The 22,816-nt window shown below is 44.3% G+C and overlaps 1 protein-coding gene across 1 annotated transcript in view; it reads right to left on the bottom strand.

Annotated features, from left to right (window-relative positions):
• Window positions 1-22,342, bottom strand: part of raraa (retinoic acid receptor, alpha a) — a 172,964-nt gene extending 150,622 nt beyond the window's left edge. The window contains 3 exon segments of the mRNA XM_030077595.1: window positions 2,418-2,487; window positions 21,758-22,009; window positions 22,332-22,342. The gene's annotated coding sequence lies outside the window, so the exon portion shown is untranslated.
• Between the last annotated feature and the right edge of the window lie 474 nt (window positions 22,343-22,816).

Raw genomic sequence — 22,816 nt, 5'->3', positions numbered from 1 at the left:
CTCCATCCAACTTTTTTGGGGGGAGGGAGGGGTGTAAAGAGTGCCATTACACGGCAACAACAGCCTCCCCGAAGTTTCCATGTGCGAAACAAAGTACAAAAACACAAAAAAAAACACAGGAGTCCCATTCTAGATGGAGCAGAGGGAAAGGCAGCAGGCTCGGCAGCCACTGCCGACCTACCGCATACAGAGTGTGAATCATTAAAGGCATGTGTTCCACATCAACAGCTGGGGCTGCTTCCCAAACCTCTTATGAGACTCGATCTAAATTATGACAGGGAAGGGAGGGGTTAAATGCCCCTTTAAGTGGAGGCGAAAACTCCAAAACGTCTAACCAAGAGAGAGCGAGAAAGAGACAGAGAGAGGATAGAGAGCAAGAGAAAGAGGGAGGGAGAGAGAGAAAGTGAGAGAGAAGCTGGCACTGACTGTTATTGCATACAAGTACTGCATGTGCCTTCCCCCAGATCACAAAATGAAATATGGTGATCAAAAAAATGTAGGAGCTAATGGAATAAGTACATGATTTCCCAACGTTCATCGCTTCATCATGAGCAGATGAAGTGGCTGAGGTTTCGTTCCATGTAAACAACTGAAGGGAGAGTGAGACTGAGGCAAAAACTGACGTACACCGATTCCTGCACGGCTTTCTGCGTCTCCAGTTTCCCAGATCACAAAAAGTCAAGGAACTCACTGGGACAACTCTCGGGATATAAACAAGACAAGCAGTGAGGGCGGATGCTGGAAGAGACACGGAGGCAGAGGTGTATGCAGAGGAAACCCATGTGCCAGCCTTAGCCTCGCCCATCACGCCAACCATATGTCAATCTGGTAGCTAATAGGGGAAAGTCTGCCAGACCGCTTGTCATCCACAGTTAGAACACATGGATGTCCTCTGTGGGTGGGTGTGTGTGCCCAAAAACACAAACACACACATACAACCCTTTCTGGTGGGAGCCGCCAGTGAGGGAGGAGGTTGGTAGAGGAAGCTGGCATCTTTCTGCTTATGGCTAGCCTCTTGGTATCTATCCCATCCCATTTGCCCTTTCTTGGGGGGAGAATGTGTGAGGCAGTCATGTAGGGGAACAGATCACCCAGCAGATGCAACCAGGTGGGGAAAATGCCCTTGTGAAATGCATTTTGGGGGAATTTTGGATATCTTCCAGGGCAACATGTCACTAATCCGTCCATCCTCCAGCACTCAATTACAAAATCTTTGACAGCCCTCTTAAGCCCAGGGCAGACTAGTAGAGGATCCAAGACCGTTTTGGTTTCATTTGGATCCAATTCTAATTGTGACTAAGGTGGTACTGTTAGACTTAAAAAATGCTGCATGTCAGATCTCAATGTTGCTGGTCAGCTGGCTAATACAACAACACATGCAGGGAAACAGGTGGCAAAAGTAATTAAGTACAGAAACCTAGTTGTCCCAGCCACTTTACAAATGCCAATGCAAAACAATCCAGAGGACATGCTTAAACAGACCAGAATAAAGAAATTAGACTGTTTATTTTACAGGCACATTTAACTGCTCCCGTCATCCTATTTCCAAGTGCAATTTTACTTTTTATGGGCATGTTTCCCTGAGCCCCCTTTAATTCCCAACCCTGCCAGGAACTCCGTTATTTGGTTGGCTGAGGCTGAGGAAACAACCAACCTATTTGGCCCCGCCTCCTTCAATGTACAAACAACTCCACAGAAATCAGCTGCTGTACTTAGTAATTATTTTGGTTCAATTGAAACAGCAAGAAATGGAAGAAAAAGGAACAAATGCAAAGAATGCTATTTCATTGTTGTTGCTGCAGCCACAATGTTTGCAGGATGTGCAATAAAAGTTTATTTCTGCTGTGTTTGAATGTGATAATCTATCCCGGAGTTTAGTCCCACTAAGACTAGAGGTTTTTCAAGGACAGCCTGTGATGATAAATGGCTGTTTTTGCTTTGTCTTTGTCACTTTAACATGACAGAGCAGATTTCCCTGCTGGCAGTTCCAGCTCTGATGCAAGAGAACGAGGATTAGACTTGATCCTCGCGCTGGCAGCATGCAGGCCACCAGATACTGCTTGTAAATTGTACATAGTAAATGTATGCGTGTGCAGGTGTGGCCATGTGTGAAAATGTTTCTGCGGCTCTGAAAAGACATTCAGTGGTGCAACAACGGTGACAAAAAAGTGACCTTCACAATGACAGTGAAAGGTAGGCGATGTGACAGGGGGAAATACAGACAGCAGGCTCTGTACTGAGCTGAACTTTCACTAGAGACCACAGAAACTGAAAAGGCAACCAGAGAGGCACGTGATGACAAACAATCCCTTTTGCCCAGAGAGCAAGCTGGCATTTGGTACCCGCAGACACAAGTGTGCAGTGTGGAGAACTCCAATTACCCAGAGTTTTGACAGGAGCGACAAATTCGGGCTTACCCCAAAAACGTCAATCTCCCCGTCCTTGGCCGAGGAAATCTCCCCTTCAATCGATTGCAGCTCCTAAGCTCTGAGGAGAGAGAGAGGGAGAGAGAGAAAGAGAGAGAGTGAGAGTGAGAGAGAGAAAGATATTTGAAACTAAGAGCTTTGTGGTCCTTATCCACGTGCTGCAGAGTCAGTGGCTCTCTAGCCTCTCTGCCACAGCAGCGGCAACTGCTTCACTCCACTCTTACTCTCTTTTTCCTTCTTTCACCCTCACTCACTTGGTAACTCTCCCACCCCTTCCAATAAATTGGGCTTTCTCACACGCTACATTTTTGCGCCAGACATCATGTGAAAAGTGGAGTAAAACAGTGCTTTTGTGGTGTGTGAATTACCTAAGGCCTCGGCAGGCACAGTGCTGCTCATGGCTACAACTCAATTACAGCAATGTGAATCAGGTGGCAGCCTGAAATCCCCCTCAGCCTGATACACACAAAGGGGGACACAGAGGCGCCTTCTTTGCCAAGATGGCGACAAATCTAAAGTGGCGTGTCTTCTTGTCATCGAAAGATAGCTAGGCCAGCACGGCACAGATGAATAGCTGCCTCAGACATGGACCTAACAATGCTGGTTTGGATCCTGTGCAAGTGTGTGTGTGTGTGTGTGTGTGTCTGTATGTGTGTATAGCTGCACAAAATCCTGTTCTGTTTATGCATGTTGCTAAAACATCGGCAGTGTTTACTAACATGTCTGTTTGCAGACTCAAATTGAAACAGTCACATGGCAGTTAGGAGCCCTGATAAACGCTACATGTGTGAGGCAGAGAGCATGGAAAAAGTACTGTGGGATCGGTTTTACCAAAAACAACAGGGTGAAAATTACAGGCTGGTGGTCTGCAAAAGGACATGCTAAAAGACGCTTTGCTGGATTTCACAGATTCAAGAGAAATGCCAAACTGCATATTCATGGTCAACAATTTTTGAATGGAAAATTGGCTCATGTCAAAAGCACTCTTTAAGTGAGTTTAAAACAGAGGCTAGCTCTTTTTAGCCCGTCCTGGCTATCTCTCCAGCCCCCATAAAATATAGTGCTGCAAACCAAGCCAGGGTTTTCCGACTGCATGTTCAAGAGAAACCAATGACATTTAAAATTGTGGTCTGTTTTGGTCTATTTCACTTCACTAGGCACTTGTCACAGCGGGGAAGAAAGTTTCTTTACTTCAGTTAACCAAAAAAACTGCAAGTTATATCAGGGCAAAGCTCTGCTGACAGCCATGGCAGTGGCTGCTCTCTGGAATGGTCATGATACCCTTCAAAAAAATCCCCTCCTTCCAGGCTTAAGTGGCCTTCGTGCTGTTTTCTGAGCAGCAAATGGATTTCACACTAATTTATCCTCAAGATCCTGAGGATCCTCAGACGACAAAGAGATATTAATACGACGTTTTTCTAAAAATAATGCCATCTCTCATTGCGTACAAAGATGAGCTTCATTTGCACTCCCCGCACACTGTTTGACTGTTTCTTCCAACTGGCCACTGTGCAAATCCCGATTCAATGCTACTGAAACATGTCATTGATGAATACAGAGGCAGGTAAATAAAAATCACATAGCAAATACTGAATTAGAGCATTCACACACAGTGTTTGTAATACATTTGCGCTGGCAGATGTCGCTCACATGCATTGGTGTGTAACCTCAACTTTACATCATGAGGTGTGAAAAATTAGCTATTTTAGCATCACACGGGTTTCATTTTGAGAAAGTCTATATGACAGAGAGAGTTGAGAAAGGGACAACCAACAGAAATGCAAAGCTAACTGCAGTGCCAAGGGGTACCTATGCAAATCAAGTTAGGTAAAGAGAATACACACACAGTGAGATGGAGCCTGCAGTAGGCCTAGGCCGGCCTGTCTAACTGCAAAAATCAGCTCCACAGCTCTGCCCTGTTAAACGTTTTCAGCTAGACAGGGTCTTTATCAGGATGGGACAGAGGAACGTAATTACTAATTTATAGGAGTGTAACATTAAGTCATGTCACAATACCTTATTAAATCATCATACAAAATTAAAAAATGACAAAATAGCAAGCTGTACTACCGGGTGCAAGCCCTGATCACTATCTGGGGAGAATAAAGCATCTACCCTGAGTGCCTGCTGTGCACACAAACAACATACAGGTAACTTAACCAGAGCACCACCGCTGTCCCCGAGCAGAACGTGATGGGAAACCAGTCTCCTCACAGCGGCTGTAACACCACAGCAGCAACCGCAGGCAGGATGGGGACAGCTACCCAGTTCATGCGGGTGAAAAACACAGTAAAAAGTGTCAGAGGCCGACATAATCTTTCAACAAGTGATGGTTAAAATAGGTTGGTTTAATAGCCTGATGCCTCACGACTGTTTAGATGTAACTGACTGGGTTTTTGATTGAAGTTTTACAGTATTCAGTGGGATTGACTTGACTTGACTCCACTGTTAGAAACACTGATCTATAATAAAACATATTATAGGTCTGTAATAAAATATTGTAGATCAGTGGTAAGAAATGAAAAAAGCCAAATGGGAGGAAAATAAAGTGAGACAAAAAGATTAAGGCTGGAGACTGCAGATGCCCCATCCTCGTGATTTTGTATTGTTTATGTGATTTAAGATATTTCTTTAGGTGTGGTTAAACACATTTTGCTTACTATTTTATACCTCTGTTCAAGTGTTCAGTTCTCCTCAGCAGGGGAGCATTTGTTTAAAATGAAATTTTGCTGAAAATATTGTGAGAATATCAAATTGTCAACCTTGTATCATGCATCAGTTCAAATTGTGAATTGAGTGAATCATTAAACTCCTCCTTAAATACTCCACATGTTGTTTTATTGGACATATAATCCTATTCTCCACCATCTTCAACTCCTGTCAAGTTTAATACAACCAAACCCACAGTGTTATTTTCATTACACACAAATAATATACAAAAATATTTTTTCTTCTTATATTAAAAAGTAGAAAACAGAATCACACATGGCACAGCACATAATTTAATGTCCGCAATGTAATTAAATTCCTATCTTATACTCTACATTAAACCCACAGGGACTCAATTTCCGAGAGGAAGTCCAAAAGGACTCCTGCTGTAGAAGTCCCCTATCCGAGGCACTATTTTTAACAATGTCAGTTTTTAATCAATACCAATGACTCAACACTTTCTCTGCCAGCGGCTGACATTTTTGGTTTTCACAAAGTCACTATCTGGCCCATACTCGGTGTTTCAGAAACACACATTAAAAGTCACATTTTCCATAAGCTGTGCCAAACATCTGTCGATGTTTTGCTGCTATTCCTTGGTCAATGACAGAGATTGATAAAAGTCAGCTATTCCCCCTTTAGTTATTGGTTACAGTTGCTGCTATATTTAAATTGGATAATAAATACATAGCTTCAAAACATCGGTTAATTTTAGGTGGAAAATGTGACTCTGCATCTGACAGTGCTGGTCTTGTTTAATTTAGGGATGCAACTAATTATTTTCAGTGCCGATTAATCTATTGATTATTTTTTCGGTTACTCAATTAATCATTTAGTCTGTAAAGTGTCAAAAATAATGACAAATGCTCAAGGGAAGTCAGCAGCACCCAAAGTAATGTCTTCAAATTAATTCTGGGGTCTACCCAGCAGCCAAAAAAACCAAAGAATTAATTTGAACTGAGCAAAAACTGAGCAAATCTTAACAACTTAGTGAACCTGGAATTAGTGAAACTGTGACTGCAGTTGTGCACAGTATCAATTGTCAGCCTGCTGGTCCACATGCTGCTCCCTGTGCTATCCTTTTTCCAACCTGACAGCCAGCCAATCAGCTGCAGGGCCCAGGCCCTGAATGACCCCTGACCTCACTTCCTGTTTTACTGTGTGCCTCACTTCCTGTTTGTGGATCTGGACGGTGTCTGACTCAGTTATCATCATCCCAAACAGTCTCAGCTGTGTGTAGCTTGGTAAATGTGTGTGTGTGTGTGTGTGTGTGTGTGTGTGTGTGTGTGTGTGTGTGCCTGTGTGTGTTGTGCATGTGCATCATCCTTCCCTTGCAATAGCTGGTCTTTTACTGTTCCACTACACCAATCACAGCCTCAGTTAGTGAAAAACAGGCTGGATAGGACGTGAAGAAGGTGTGTACGTGCACGTTTGTGTGTGTGCGCACAAGTGTGTGTGAGGCTGGAAACCTATACATTGATGAGAGTGGACAGGAGTAGCCTGGGGTAATCACATCTTTATCCTTGCTGATGGGAGAATGAGGCTCACTGCAGACACTCACCTTTAACACACACACACACACACATACACACACTCATGGAGAAGCAGGGGCCCTCACTGCTGGAACAGATCCAGAAAAGTCCATCTGCTTTTCAAATGCAACCCGATACACAGCGACCTGATGCACTGCGCCTACAAGGCCGCGATTGCCGAGGGACCCGAGATCTCGCCGAGTGGAGAGTTTGAAACGATAACACTTTGGGAAGCGGTGCCCAGCTTCAGCACCGGCACCTGCAACAGGGGGCTTGGGCTGCTCAAACGCTGGTGGATAAAGAGGTTTGATAGGAGGGAAGGTCCAACTCTCAAGTAAAATCATTGACCCGTTCTGAGACTTTCAGTAACTAGTTGTGACAGCACCCCCCACCCCCCACCCTTCCGCTGCCGTTCAATACCAAAGTGTAAATAAACGATTCCAGAGGAAGGAGGCGCGGGTGCGACCACCCGTCGCCAAGCGTGGGGTCATTTGGAAACAGCAGCCCAGTGGCAAGAGTCATGAGCTCATATTAAAACGGACACAATGTGCTGTTTTAACTCGCTCACATCTGTAATATTCTGCCTCCTGCGCTCCTTCACACAATATAAAGCCCTCCCCTCAGCGGTGGAAACCCCCTACAGTCACACATAGATCACACAACCTCTCTTGACATTGGAGGACAGCACTCCCAAATAGAAAGATGCAGATTCACACAAGCTGAGCGCAGGCCAAGGCTCCAGACTGCCATTGTCCTTCAGAATCATCCAAACAAAACAATGGAGGGGGTCACGCAAGGCCCCCCTGTGAAATGGTATATAACCAGAGAGAGGCTGAGCGAGAGCAGAGATAGAGAGAGAGAGCGAGAGGGACTAATCCGCTGTGACAATGTTATGTGGAACACTAAGTACAAAATATGATCATCTGGGGGCAGGTGAATTCCACTTGTGTCCCATCATTCAAGAAGAATCCGGCACTGCTTGAACGGAAAATATGTCAACTGCATGACGCACAGAGAAAAAAGCCACACGTATAGAAAGTATGTAAATTATTTCACCACTGGGTATCAGGATTTATGGTTACCAACACACAGTAACAACCCATCCTCTCAGCAATCAGTTTTATAGCAAGATTTTATGCTACATCGTAGAATAGCGCCAATTTTACATTCTATACAGTGCATGAGACACTCGCTCTTTGTATGTGTAAAATCATTTTTTATATAATAGGCCGGCATTGCTATTTGTCAAAGCCATGCACGGGCAAAAAAAAAAACAGGACAAAATACAAACAATACAGGAGGCTTGGTTTGTGGTGATGTTAATCATTCATTAGTGCTGAGTGACCCTTATTATAAAACCATCTTTGTTGTCATTACTCATTTGGCATAAAACGCTAGCCTGTTAATTCAGACTCGGGATGTTGACAATAGGTGGTCTACAAAGGGCTTCGAAGGGACGGTGCACCCCCCCCCTCTTCCTCAGCCTTTCATATGCTAATAGGGAGAACTGTTTTGGGTTTACGGGCCTGGTTGGAAATGATTTAGGGCGACACCGCTGCTCTGGGCCTTTATGTTCCGGCCCGGCCGCCGGGGCTCATATATCACCCCGATCATTAATCAATTAGCGTCTCCTAGCCACCTGTCGGACACATCGCCACACAAAACATTCCTACCCTTGGGCTGTTGCTAGACGATGATCATCAGTAGCACCGCCATTACCTACCCACCCCTCCGTCCCACCATCGCCCTCTATCACCACCCCCACCCACATACACACACGCACGCACACACACACACACACACACACACACACACACACACACACACACACACACACAGTCTCCCCCAAGGGTTCTGCCTATGGTAATACCCTGATGGATTACATAATCACACCCAAACACTGCCCACAACGACGAGGGCTCCCGTCCAAGAGAAGCAAATCTTGGTGGAAACTGCCATGGTGGTTTTATAAGCCCCCCTTCCCTTCCCACCACCACCACCACCACCATCCCACTCAATTGAGCAGTGAGTTTTAAACATGCATTTGCCCTCCACTGTCACATACAGAAAAGAGCAGGCAAAGAGGAATTGATGCCGACCTTGAAGGGGGAATCAATAAGCTGACGGCTATTCAAAAGTGCTGAATGCACACCACCACCGCGCCGTCCCCCTTTGTTTTAAATGCAACAGCCTCTAGTGCGGTATTGATGGTTGTTTTGTATTGATGACGTGTCAGAGCAGCCAGAACACATCTGAGATAGAAAGGGCCAAACTACCCAGGCCTTGGTGACTTTAGAATAAGTCAGGCCTTCCACAAAAGTGGTTTTGTTTAGACTAGATGAAGTTGGTGCTGACTTGCAGTAAGTCAGCCAGAAACTAGACTCCTGAGCGCACATAAAAACACACACACACACACAAACACACATAGGCTCTGTGTGCACACATTCCACTTAGATCACAAACACTCAGGATCTAAGTTTCTGAGTGTTGGGAAAGAACGAGCAACACAGAGAAAGAGAGGAGTGAAAAAAGTCCTCTTCAATTTTTCATGATCTGTGCTGTTTGAAAACTTCATCAGTCTTTGTAATCTCAAAGTGCCGGGGCCACTCGAGACCTCGTAGGGAAGGGGGAGGGCGGATTGAGAGACTCCTCAAAGACATCCGCTTAACAACTGCCTTTTTGCCGAACCATCGCAAAAGCAGTTTTTCTGGAGATTTTTATGTAAATTCCTCCATTCGTGCACAGGCCCTCGCTGCCACTAGACAATCTCTTTCTCTTAGCCTTGCTTCCCCAACAATGCCCCCATCCACCCAGCACCCAACCCCCAAAAAACCGAGCACCCTTCACATTTTTCACACTTTTTTGTTATTTGGAACTAATTCTTAAAAGCAGCTGAAAAGATAAGTGGCACTAAAATTAGAGCTTAATCCGCCAAACCCTCAATGTGAGGACATGGAGAAAGTAGATTTGTCAAGCCTTGATTTAGGAGTATTCTTTCATTATAAAAGTAGCACTCTTCACGCGGCTTAGCTGTACGAAATGGCTCAATCAGACTCAAGTGGGAAGCCGGGCGAGGATGGGGTAAGGGCCTATCTGTGGACACAGGCAAAACCAACTTGGCACCATGCTAGTGCCATTATTTTTTAGCCGGTATTGTTCCCACCTGCGCTGCACTCTTCAACTGTGAGTGTTCCCCCATGAAACTGACACTTGCCATTTACTTCCAAAGGGTCCACACAGGAGAGCTGTTTGGTTGGGGATTTCAGAAAATCTGGGCCACGGTGCTGGGTGTGTAAATTGTGTAGCAATGGGCTGGGCACTGGAGGACAGGAGGTTTTTCTATTTCTTTATTTTTTAAATCCGACCAGCTCAGGCAAGGCGCCAGCCACCGACATTATCAGGTGGATTTTCAGAAGCTCCTATGCAATTCTTTACTCTGCTAGCGGGGAAAAAAGCAGAACAGTGTGTATGTGTGTGCACAAACACAGAAACACACACACCCCTGTCCTCGGTATTTCACCCAAATTCATTTCTTTCAAAAGATTATTTTGCTGATAATCTCTGCTTCCCTCATTTACTTATCTCCTCAGTAAGATCCTACAAAAAAAGGCTGCAATATTAGAAGTGCAAAGGTTGAAAGCAAAGCAGAGCGAAGACAAAGAGGAGAGCATATCTGTTTTGGCGCACTGTATCTAATCACATTTACAACACAAAGTTACTGCAGAGGGTACAAGGCCAAATAAGAGATATTTTTGGAGAGATAAATCTAGAAAGGGAAGAAAGTCTCGCACTTGACTACAAACAAGGCAAGTCCACAGTTAGGCTTACAACCAGTGCTGGAAAGAAAAAATGCAGTGCAGAGAGTTGCCTGAGCAGAATAAAGGCTTTCCACCGGGTACAGAGGCAGGGAGAAGACAGCGGGGAGGACGAGGGGGAAGGGTCACAGGGCAAAGGGTTGACCTCTCGGGGTCAATAGGTGATTAGTAACATTTATCATACCTATGCTAGCAGCTAAATGAGAAGACAGACAGCTTCTCTCTGAAGAATTCACCCACACGTCGACGTCAAAGTCCAATGCTAAATTAAGGCCGGGACCACTACTGGCAACCAGATGCCCTGTGTTTATGACAGAGACAAATACTGGAATCCCTAAGTGGAAAAACATGCCATGCTGGCAAACACCGGCGGCAGTGAAACATTGCATCAGTTTGACGATTTAATGAGCACGGCCTGGATCAGATCAGAAGTTTAAATACCTGCCAATGCCAATATAAAAGCTTGTATTTCATGCTTCATGAGAGAGACTTAAAATTAAATTTCATTCGATAGGAAAACAATGGCTGGTGGATGAAGGGGCTGCGGTTGTGGTTGAGGGGGAGGCAAGCTGCGCTGCTTAAGTCCTGATGAAAGCCATGCAAGGTATCTGATTATAGGCAATCCATGGACAGCCACAACCCAGCCACACTGGCATTCACATGGAGGAAATGACAAAGAAGTGATTGAGTGTGAGAACTAGATTTGGCAGAGGCTTATCAGAAAACACCCCGCCCCCCAGGGGGCTGTCCCACGGTGGCTCTGTGAGGAAGCACTGCAGCTTGGCATTGTTTTGGAGCTGTGGACAAGTGGTCCGGAGTTAGAGTGGGTATTCTGGGCAAGCAGCCAACTAAGAATGAACGCGCGCTGTTGTGCAGCATGGGGCACACAACACAAGGACAATTACATGAGGACACGCTCACGCAAGAGACATCCATCAAAGTGAAGATGGCCTGCTTAATTTGACAAATAAAACAAACATGGCCTTCTTTTTTAGCTATTTCATAACTTGTGCATGGGAGGAAATTCCACACTGATGATAACAGTTATGAAATAAGCATACAAAACATACAATCACACAGATATTCCACACCTCCAAACTTGTCCAACAAACAGAGAAGATAAACAGTTTTCAGCGGCAATTACAAGCAGTCTGAAAAGCGTGAGTGTTTTCTCCAAGGTCACTGCATCTCAGCTAAACATGCTGTTTGTTATTCTCTCTGCACTGGCTTTTCAAGACTATCTGCAGAACAATATTAAATCAGGCAGTTTATATGACCCAAACACAGGACTTTACAATCTAAACATATTATGATTAATAACACTGTCATATTTATATCACAGCGCTCTCAGTGTTTTGCACTCCTACTACAATTGGCCAATGTGAAAGTACTGAACACATCAATTACTGCACCTTGAAATGATAATTGGGGTTTGGGGCTAATGTTGTTGGTGTAACTACAACATGACAGAGAGTGTGAATGTTTACACCACACATGACAGTACTTCCATAAGCAATATGCTTCAGCTCTCACCATCATCTGTTTATGAGCTCTTGGGCAAGGCAATCTCTGAGCAGAATCAACTCCTTATCACTCTTGCAGCCCATGAGCAATGAAAAAACTCGGCTGTTGACACAGGAGGCCAGTGTTTGCTGCAGAGAGTTACGTAAGCTACTGGAAATATGTCACAAGTTAGCAGTGCAGGCCACACGAGACAAGCTTCCTTGGTACTTTCGCAATTACTTAATACTGTCAATTTCATGCGCCCTTATTTGTATTAATCATCCATATCCTGCTGTGCGTGTTTTTCTCACCATCCAGCTGCGCTTTCTGTAATATCCACAAAGCAAAATTCTATCAATGAAAACTAATTAGTATTAATGTGTACACCTATTGATTTAAGTAAGCAATTAGTAACAACACTTTTATACATGCACTTGTATTGATGTAGAAGTTTTCCAAGGGGACAGCCACATGTAGCCCCATTGATTCTGCCTTGGGTTTTTCCACAACAAAAACACTGCTTGTAGGTGCAGCAAGCTAGAACAGTGGACGAAACCTAGCCAGAAGGTGGCTTGGCAGAGGACAGCGAGTTGGGGAGGCAGCGGCTTCGAAAACTAGGAGTGGCTGATGTGTACAAATGGGAGGTTCTGCGGAAATCACCCTGGAACACGGAGCCAAGCAGCGCAGAGAAGCCTCCTGGAACACAGTCAACACATTTCACACACGCAGGGCCTGGAAACAACACGCTTGGGGCTTCCACCTTCATTTAGATGAAAATGGACCTCCTCGAGAGGAAATAAAGCCATTTTTAACTCCCCCTCTCCCTGCGACTCGGCCTCCCGTAATGTGCCCAGTCAATGGACTGTGGGTCTTTTCAACTGCAGGCAGCCCACAGCACAGCCATAAATAATGTAGGGCAGCTCACATGAAACCCTAATCACCATTGTGCTGTCACCCAACAGAGAAGATTGCTTGTTTAATTTACTGCGCCGCATCTGTCTCAGTTCTGCCCAATTTAGTTTCGCAATTTCAATGGGCAAGTACTCCAGGTATTTATCAATACATTTTTCTCCCAATACCATGAATCAATATGAATGTAATGTTCATGTATCTTAGTCTGTGTGTGCATGGCTATGTGTGTGTATGTGAACAGTGTTAATGTGAATATGTGCCATGAAGAGCAAAACAAGAAAGCCGCAGCTTGTGCAACAACAAAGGCTGGCTGAGAAGAAGCCATCAACACTCAATAACCGGAGCTCATTATTGGCCATATACAATGTACTTCATTACATTACTGTTCCATTAGCATGCAGACATTTGCATATTCCCGTCACCTCTTTACAGAGGCTGTTGATCATAAATGGCAGCCATATGCTGCCTGGTGTGCCACATTACAGAATTATTACTGCGACACAAAAAGCAAGAAAAATGGAAATTATGTTGACATGAAATGAAGTACAAAACCAATCAAAGGATCCGCCGCCACTGGTAGTGTCTCACTGTCTCACTGACTGAACCAGTATCATTTACAGCCACTAGTTATGCCTTCAGCATGACAAACATCTGCAGCACGACGCCTGGTTTGTCGGGTGCATTTCTGGGACTCCGAGAAGTTACTCTGCATGCATGCTTCCTTTCTGTTTAAGCTACAAGCACAACCAGAGCAACCATTTCCAGAGTTTTCTGAGGCAACATGACATAAAATGTGCATTTGTGCAGTATAAACCTGCACAATGCTACAGGATATGTAACTGGCCCATATCGTACTTTGCTGCAGTCTCTTGGGGGTCATTTCGGCTTTACTTCCCCTTCTCCAGCTGCAAGCACTGGAATCCCACCGTCTAACAGGCTCTGTGCTGCAGCATTTTAGCATGACAGTGATTTGGCGCGATGGCTCTTCACTGGGCCCGGCTGCACTGTGGTGACAGCCCATGGAGACATAGCTCACTAGCTAAAAGACTTGGCTGGCACAAGCTAGCCGAGCAGAGCGGTACGATAACGATGCTATGAGCTGAGCCACTTACTTGCTAGCTGTTAGAGCTAGCAGCAGCAGCAGCAGCAGAAGCCAGAGTGGTATCATCTTTGTTCAGGACCATTATCTCTCCACTGTGGTGTTCACTTCACACTGATAAATGTGGCCCAGCAACTTGAGCTAATGTGCAGGCAGCTGCAACCACAGCAGTGGGGTAATACACCATCAACTGCCACATACACCCATACAGGAGGCACAATGCAGAGGACTTGTTCTACTGAAATCATTAAGATGGTCTGCATTGCACTCTGACTGGGTTGGCCACTGTACAGGGGCCTCGTATAAGTTCCCTTAAGACTGACGGTAGTGAAAAGTTTTGGAGCTGTCAAACAACTTAAATGAGGAAAGTGAGGAGTGGTCTGACAAAGAGTAGCATACTTGAAACGCAACCAGTGCAGCGATAATAAATGGATTTTACACTGGGAGCTATCCAGTGCACAAAATCTATTATTTTCCTCTATTTATCCTCAATCTGCCACCTGAATGTCTTTGTTGTGGGATGTCCATGTTTTTCTTCTTTTGTCCAAGAAGTTAAGTGAGCCAGATGTAAAATGACACCTAACATTAATACCAGTGTCAGCAGAGTAAAACCCCCAAAGACATGATTTTATAATCCTTACCAACCCACTCACTCTAATACAAGCCAACTAAAGGCATTTAGTATTACATGGTTACTGGCACATACTTGATATAGTATTGGCATTTTCTGGCAGCTAGGCTAGCCAAAAGTCAGTGCTCGAGACAGGAGCTATGTGGCTAGCTGTCTGGCTCATGGCAGCAGAGGGTTAACTTGGCGGCTCGACTGTACAGTGGAGCTCTAAACGGAATATTAACAGCACGTCCCTCAGCGCAGACTGAGAGAGCACCAGGAAAAAGGAGGAGGGGAGAGAGAGAGAGAGAGAGAGAGAGAGAGAGAGAGAGAGAGAGAGAGAGAGAGAGGGAGGAAAGGCAAAGAGCAAAGGGGCGGGGGTGTGAATCCGATTTCCAATGACAATGTGCTCAAGATCACTGTTTCAGTGAAAGAACATATCATCTGTCAAAGTTAATGGCGGTGTCCCGGGGAAAATGAAGGAAAATAGAATGGAGACCATTCATTAAGGAGGTGGGGGATGGGGAGGTGTGTGTGGGGGGGGTGAAGCCGCCAGTCTGCTCCACTGTCTCCCCGGGAAAATAAATACATAGCCATTATTTATTTGTGCATTTCCGAGGTGGCAGTTCAGCCATGATCATGGGCCGGTTCTCATGCTACAGAGATAATATTAGCGCAGATGCCTGGAGAGGAATCTGCGGGCTGGAGCGGAGAGCTATCACAGGGAATGAAGAGGTCGGCCTGGCTGCCTAGTAGGATGGCTGGCAGGCTAGCTAGCAGGCCCGGCCAGCCTGTCTCTCACTTAGAGCTGTGGATGTACTCAGTGGAAGCAATTGATACCATTGTTTTATGGAGAGGAGGGTGGAGGGGGATTAAGAGCCAACAATAGGCCTCTTTCACTGGAAATGTCAGCTGTCAAGCTGGGGGACTGTCCGACTGGGCAGAGACGCTTTGGTAAAAGCCAAGGTACAAAATGAGTATGGAAAATAGTATGAAACCCTGGGACAAGGAGGGCAATTAAACTCTATGACAAGGGGGAGAATATCCACACACCAAATTGCAGAAATGCAATCTCAAACATGTGACAACAGGCTATGGGAAACTTTACCAATTGGATAATGTGAAGCCATGTCCAAGAGTAAACACAAGACATCCAATTCATTACTGTTTTGTCTAGTCTTAGAAATCTTAATCCCTTAATCTAAAAAGACAGTAGAGGAGCTCTACAGATAAATCTGTCGATGATTTCAAGGTCTACCAAAACAATTTGCAGCTTGAGACACATTCCAAATCAATAACCAGGATAATGGGCTATATGGGTCTTTAGCTCAGCCTCATTAGGAAAAAAGGAGACAAACGTGGCCTGATTCTTCAGGCAAATTAACACAGCGAGGGACCTAAAATATCACAACTGATGATCCATTCTGGGACATTTTATCATGAGACTATACAACAGAGAGATACAAAGTTCTTTTTCTCATGGCTTTGATAACCCTGCTGGCCTTGGACCTCTTTGAAATTCACATTCTTAGGGTTTGCAGTGAATTTAAACAGTAACTTGAAATAAGGTGCCCTGCCACTTTAAGACTGGGATGAAACCGAGTTATTCTACCACTCTGACCTAATTGCTCTCTCTCTCTCCCCGACGTGAACACGGGGAGCTGTGCACTCTGACACGTAAAGATTATTTAATACCATCAAAGCCATAAAAAGAGGAATAAAAGGAGGCGGCGTGAAGGAGGGGAAGAGTTAACCCTCACATGGCTGTCGAGGACAGGGTGCCTAACAGGCTGGGTGGAAGGCGGTGGAAAGGGAATCAGTATGCGTAAGTGAGCCTGTCTAACTGCCGTCGGCTGGCGTGAGTGGAGCTCCCATATCCCAACATCACAGGGGCTCCGCTCCCCCTCCCAAAAAATCCCACTCGGCTTCGGCTGCACTCTCCTGGTATAGGCTCCCACCCTCTTTCTCTCCCGCTTTTCCCACACTCGCCCCATTCCCTAAGGCAATGGCTACGTCATTGGGCACCACAGCCAAACCACTGTAATATCCCAATTTATTTCTACTTATTCTGACAAAGTCTGGGTCCATTTCATTTAGGTCAGGGCTGGTTTTATTAGTGTAAAGCTACACTATTTAGTTCCACCGGACCCCATTTGTAGCTTCAGTGTAAAGTAACTGTTTTTCTATATGGTGTAATTCTATTGGTGAGAAATGAACGACTCTGAATGGCAAAATCAGCAAATTGTAAAACTAACACAAACCACACATCAAAACAAATTCTCAATGTCTGCCTTCTTTTTTGTTTGATTACGGCAAAATGAAACTCTGCAGTGTGGTTTTCTGCTTCCTACACCAGACACAGATCTACTAGCAGGCAAAGTCTGACAGGGTGTGGGTGGGAATGGGTAGAGGTGTTTACCGTTAAGCATGCACTGGGTGACATCTCCAGGGTGCCCTGCCATTGTGGGGAGCATGTCTCATCTGTCAGCGCCTGATGAGTTTGTGCTGCACAGCCTGAGCCTGGTGAGTCAGCCTGGCTCAACAACAGCAGGGGAGAAGGTCGTTGTGGCGGGGCTGTGTGTAGACCACTACGGGCCTCCAGAAACCAAACATCTGACAACCTGAGGTCTTCTTTGGCGAAAACTACATCTCGTGCCAAATTTAGCTATGAGAATACAGTATCTCCAAAATCTTGCATGCAAACATTTCCTCCTGCCTTTAAATGAGCCAAAGCTGCTTTCCTACAACTGCAACTTGGCTAACTATTGCCGGTTAGCGTGACATTTGAAGATGATGCTATCTCAAAACCTAGATGAAAATAATTTGCATGATTAAACAACATAGTCAGCTACTGGGGTGTAGGGTCGGATATTATCTATAACACTATAAGGAGAGATAGTATGCATCATGGGTGTAGATTTGAGTGGGGATGGTTGGGGCAAATGCCGACCAATTATCAGCCTTAAATATCCTTATCAACAGAAACTTTTTTTAACCAACATCAAGACATGAAAGATGCATGAACTTCCATTAGCTGTCATTCAGTATGACAGACGAGAAGCCAGATATTAAAACCCAAGACAATCCCACTGGCTATGCAAGGTTGTCATTCAGAACATGGACGAATCAGAGGCTAGAATATCACAGAGGGATTGTTCTGAAGGGAATAACGGCGGCAGGGCAGTGTGCTGTAAAATGCCTGAGGACCATAGACCTATAATAAAGCTAGACCAGGGATTGAAAATGGCCGCCATTCATTCAAAAGGAATCTTACGGCCTTAGACGGGTTCACAAAGATTAGAAAAATACAGCTTTATATGGCTTTTGGTGGTTTCCAAAGAAAAACGCCCACAATTGCCCAAAAGCGGGTAATTAAACAACTCTATATTGTTCGTGTGTGGTAGTCAGAAAAAATGATTCACAGTTTTAGCAGCATGTCTTTTCTTCAGTTGTTTCCTATGGAGAAATTGGGTTTTCGGCCCCCATGGCATCACATGACTTGCAATACCAGAGCTGGGTTGAAAGAGGCATACTGCTTAAGGCCAATCCTTAGGGCATGCTAGGGACTGAAGAGGTGAGAAAACCAGTCAGCACCGATTTCTTAAAATACAGTTAGAGTATTCATTTACAAAGTAAATCACAGTCTTATTACCTCAGTCTTTATATTACTCGGTCTTTATATGCTTACTGATGTCATGGCAGAGTATATCTGTTTTGTTGGCCACAAGTTAACTGTATTAGTTTCAGTCTTTATTGTTGTAAGTTAGCTATCTTACAGTAAGTAACCCATGAAACTATTTCTAGTAGCATGTAGGTAAAGGTAGGAAGAGTTTGAGGGCAACAGCAGGAACACTACACAATCAGACTCTCAGATAGTCATGTTTTTTCTCGGGTAAAATTGTACCTTTCTAATGTGACATCTATATGACACCTACAGTAAATTGGAAATTAAGAGCAGTGTCAGGGATAGCTCATATATTTAGAAAGGAAACTGGGCATTTATGTCTTGGATTAACAAAGCTATTGTATTAGATTAACCTGCTTTCAACCTATTTTTTGATTAATAGGTTATTTAGTAACTTCTAGTATTAATTCAGTTTTTGCACCGTGACATCACATGAAATATTTTTGCCTCAAATTATTTGAAAATGGTGTGTTCAGCTGTTCAATTTCACAAAATATTCTCCCGGGGGAGGATGCCCCCTGAAGACACTATGTATCAGGTGTAACAACCAACTTTATATTCAAGCCTACACCCATTGCATACAGTATCAAATTAATATGTTATGCAATATGAAAATGGGTCACTCAAAATTTCAAAACTCAATATTTTAAAAAGCCAACTCCAGTTTAATACCATTATTACACAGTAGAGTAAAAGGAAGCATAATTTGGAGGAATCTATTGAATGCATTAGCAGAACCTATCAAGGCAATTATTAGTCACACAATAGCAGAGCAGATATCAGCTGGTAGGTGGAACCGTCTAATATCCTGCACAAAAAGGGCTCTTAATTGGAACAATCCCATCGTACTCCAATAACTCATCCCCCTTTCATCTGGCAAAGCCATTTGTTCCACAGGTGGTGAGCGAAAAATAAATAAAATAATGTGTCAGCCTGTGTGAAGAAACAAAACTGACAGAGCCAGAATAAACTGACTCGCTACTCCTGTGTTTTTTAAGAGCGAAGAAGAAGTTTCCTTTCCACTTTAATTCATACTTGATTTTAGAATTTGCATTGAAGGGGGTACATGGTAATGGAGGCAATTAGAGGGGCAAAGTGAGTGTATGGCCTCTATAACGATGACACACTCGGTGCCTTTTGAAATTTAGGCATGCAAGGCCTAGAAGTGGCATCACTCACATGAGGAGGGAACCAACTTCCCACTGACTCTTGTCAAAGAGGGGCTGATAGTCTCCCTGAAAATTCATTCTCTGCACTAGTAAAAAAAAGTCTTTTTTTTTAAGACTAGTTTTCATACAGTGCCATTTAAAACAACTCCTACACTGTGCAGTTCAGAATCCAAACACACAATGTAGCATAATTACTTTCAAATTTAAAGGATATACTGCTTTAAGTTGTTGAAAACAATTAAAAATCCACTGCAAATTTTCATTTCTGCTCTATGGAGAGGCAGACAGATAACAGCACGTAACTAGAGCTGTCGACAACTATGATGTTACAGCATTTTGGAGGACATCATTTCTTCATACCTCTCTCATGCTGACTGACAAATCTTAATATCTAGAGTTAGCATGTGAGATTTACTTGCTAATGTCAACTTCATTCCATGGAGGTCACCAAATATCAGATTTTGCCCTCGAGACACAAAAGAGAGTAACTGTTCCCTTTCAACATTAAGTGATGACGTGAACATGGGCTCAGACACCATGAGATGGCTAGACAACAGATTAAAACAGCAATAATGAATGCAATTCAAAAGCAATCATTAAAGTGGTTTGCTGGTTTACAAACTTTGGCACATGTCAGGATTCCTATCAAAAAAAAAAAACCTCTACCACATACATATATATATAAAGGTTGATGGGCAGCTGGTTGCCTCCCAGTTATGGCGGTGGCACGATTAACTGTGAATCACACCAAGAGGAGATGCGACAGGGTGGGAAAATCCTCAGAAACACCAAATTTCCCACTCAGCGGCTGAGCCTCTAATGCATCTTGCTCTGAATGTCACAGGTTTTCAGGAGGAAAGGGCATGTTCCTTTCCCAGCCCCACCCCACAAAAGCAGACACTTAACACTGTAGTGCACTGAATGCAGCCACTATCAGGCAAATAGTGGAGTGGATTATCATTCAGCATCTATTATCATTAAGTATCATTAAAATACTGAGCTATGCACGGTCTAGCTCAAACTCCACAGAGCAAATGAGCAATTCAGATGAGAACACATTGAAAAAGCAGCAATCACAGCTTTGATGATAACGTGACAAAATTAAAGTATGCTCTACAAATTGATAGTAAATGTGTTCCTGGGTAATAAACACAGGGGAATGAGAACCCTGGTAATGTGTGGTTTTACAAGAAAACATTTTACGAGATAACACTGCATGTTTCTGATGCTGCAGGGTATGTAACTAAAGTGTTAGAACACAGGCAAGACGTTTAATTTGTCGAGATGCAGACACCTCAAATTGCCACATTATCTTGACAGGGGTTAATCAAGGGTGTTAACAAATTAGGGGAGATATCTGTCAGCTTGCAGCGGGACTTTGGGTTTCATTTTTGTCATTCCTGCCACAGAGGAGGGCAGGCTGTCTTGGGTCGTGAAGTTCCCAGCTCAATATTGAGAGCACATCAGAAGAATGCGGGGCTGTGGTTGCTCCTCTGACTGTTCATCCATTTACAACATGCTGAGGACGAGAGGAAGTGGGCTTCTGATATGGTCGCTAACAACAGCAAACTAACGTTACACTATTTACTAGAGCAAAGTTCACCTCGGGCTTCAGCTGCCCACACCAAAGCGATTTTCACAAAAAAAAAAAAAAAAAAAAACTGCCAAATGCACGCGGTCAAAAAATGCGGCTTGCTCCACATTACATTGTTCTGACCCTTGCAACAACAAAACTGGCTCTCGCCGGGGTAAATGCAGACACTGTGACAGACAAAATTACATGTTTCCAACTTCAGATATCGGCACAGTTCCTCAGCGGGGGGATATTTGGTTAGCCTGGCAGCTTTGCTAATCGACTCGAATAAGCTGTCAGCGCTGAAATATATCCAAATAGCTTTTGTTAAGAGCTGCACTGAGGACCAGCGAAGCATTAGCTTGCATGCTAGCTGGCTGGCTAACAGACATCATGTCCACTGAATATAATGAGCGCTGGGATGTCCACATTTTTTCTTTTCTACACCGCCAGCGCAACACTGAAGTGGCCACGGTGTGTCAACTTGATAGGAGTTTCGGACTCCAGTCATTCAACCCATTTCTGACAATGAACGGCATCGAAACCTGTCACACTCAAAGACATCACACACCGTGGTCGTGCATGACGCATTTAAAAGCCTTTCGTTAGAAAAAAACGACCACACTTTGACACGTTGCCCGGTTTCCCCCCTCTCTCCAAGCTGCGACCTGAGCGCATGCTGTCAAATGTTGACAAGCTGTCAATGACAAGTGGATCATTATACCTGGGACCTGTTGACTCCTCCTCCCGGTCCCCTCGGGCTGCTGGTGGAAGTTCAGTCGCGCAGCTGTATTTCTTTGCGGTCGGTACTCTTTTCAAAGTTGTTTGCGGGCTCTTCAGTTTGTAAACGGCGGAGACTGCGAGTGCTGAGCAAAATTAGCCCCCCGGCAAACCGTCGGTAAGAGGCGGCGGACGGCTCTCAGTGAGCGGACAAGTTAGGCTCAGCGCTCGCAAAGGCAACCATTGCAGTCACGTTCTCTGGCTGTGAAATCCAACACCAGCTCTGGCCCCGCCCCTTTCCTTTTATGGCAGCCACTTCTCAAGTGGACGTCCTGTTAACTCCAGATGTGCTCTGTGCTCCTCTCAAGTGATGTGATGCAAGGGGGAAAAATCCAGTGCCCCGTTGCATAAAAAGTAGGTCTCATCCCAGAACGTTTGCTTAATAGCTGCTTTATCCTTGGCTGGGATGCATAAAACTCTGCTCTTATCTTGCAGCCAAGGAAAATTCCTTATAAAATTAATTGTGTGTGTGTGTGTGTGTGTGTGTGTGTGTGTGTGTGTGTGGTGCATGGAGCAACTTAACTCCAGTGCATTTTCTTTACTATTAAATTAACTATGGTGTTCCCAGTGGTTGTAGGGTTATGTAATCGGACATACACTTGAGGTTGTAAACAAATATTTAATGCAACCATGTACAGGTCTGCAATGCAGAGAGGAGCCAAGGAAAAGAAATTCAGTTTCATTGTATGCAATGTTGAGTACAGATGCCAATAGATGAACCTCGCAATAAAATACAGATAAGGTTAGCTTCTGAAACAATAGCATCGAGTACAAAGACCATGCATTTGTTACACAATTGTGGAGATGATTACTGAGAGATAAGAACTTGTGGGTTACAAACGAACTTTCATTCAGCTATTTTTATACCATGGCTTCACCCCAAAGCCAGACTTTGCAGCCACACAATCCAGTGTGTGACTGAGGCATTGCAAGACTCCAAAGTAAGCCCAGTTTCCCTTGCAATTTTGACATGAGATTTCTCTTCTCCTAAATCAAAAAGCCA

Source organism: Myripristis murdjan, chromosome 19 (assembly GCF_902150065.1).
Source record: "Myripristis murdjan chromosome 19, fMyrMur1.1, whole genome shotgun sequence".
Lineage (NCBI taxonomy): Eukaryota > Metazoa > Chordata > Actinopteri > Holocentriformes > Holocentridae > Myripristis > Myripristis murdjan.
The sequence above is the reverse complement of the archived record's forward strand: the minus strand, read 5'-3'. Positions and strand labels throughout refer to the sequence as shown.